We start from the raw sequence: 1252 nt of genomic DNA on the forward strand, positions 1-1252 counted from the left end.
ATATATATACGTCGTGCTTCTTCCAGTTTTCTCCAACCGATTCCACCTACAAAGCTTTGGTCGGCCTGAGGCTGGAGTAGAAGATTCTTGGTGAGACTGCTACCAGTGGAACTGAGCCTGAAACCGTGCTGTTTGGCAGCAAAATTCTTACCACACTGCCGCACCTGCACCTATACGCATACATAATACATACATTCATACATACTTACATACATAATATCGATGCCTATAACTAGTTATGAGAGCACAATACATATGGTTTTGGAATAAAGTGTTAGGTTCATGTATGTATATATACGTACATACATATGTGTACGTTTAGATATACGTCTGTATGTATGTATGCATGTATGTGTGAACAAACCGTTTCTTTGCTTGCAAATTTGTATGTCCATGTGTCCATTTATTTGGCCAACACTCCATCCATCTATCTAGCTATGCATCTATAATATATAATCCTTCTATCCTCTGTGTTTGCTTCTTACGTCCTAATACACTATATTCTGACGTCAACTCTGTGACCTATCAGGTATGCCCGAATTGCTAGCTTGTTTGTAAATCATGCTCTAATAGTTGATGTTCAGCGATAACGAATTCTATCGGATAACACCATTAATAGCGGATCATTTCAAAGGATGAAAGTCTTTGCTGTCCCTTCTTTCCTTTGCCTATATTTTCACCTCCCAACACATTAACAGTGTCTCACCGCTGGTCTTTTTTTCTTTTTTTGCCGTTCTTTTATATTCTTTTGCATCGTGTTTTTTCTTCTCTTTTTATATAATTCTTTCAGTGATGTATCTTTTTTTCTGTATTTTTTCCCCTTTCTTATATGTATTCTTTTGTATTTTCAGCATCCATTTTTTTCTCTTTTTTTTTCTCTACTTTCTTTTGTCATATATTTTCTGATGGCTGCGTTGTGAGGTCTTGACGAGGTCATTGTGTCAACAAAAACGTGTGTAAGTCCTACAATACATATCCTACATACACTACAATTTTCTTTTTCTTTTCTCTCTCACACGCACAAACACACTGACAGTGAAAAGGAAATGTAAGTACGTACAGATGAATGATATATTGTTGCATTAATTTATTTCTTTATGTATGTCTATGTATAATAAACACATACCACGTATGGAAGCATGTAAACCACGCTGATACTAACAACTAAGGTTTATTCTCCGGTATATGAACACGCACGGGCATATGTGTGTATATATACATATATATATATATATATATATATATATATATA

This window comes from Octopus bimaculoides, chromosome 10 (assembly GCF_001194135.2).
Source record: "Octopus bimaculoides isolate UCB-OBI-ISO-001 chromosome 10, ASM119413v2, whole genome shotgun sequence".
Taxonomy (NCBI): domain Eukaryota; kingdom Metazoa; phylum Mollusca; class Cephalopoda; order Octopoda; family Octopodidae; genus Octopus; species Octopus bimaculoides.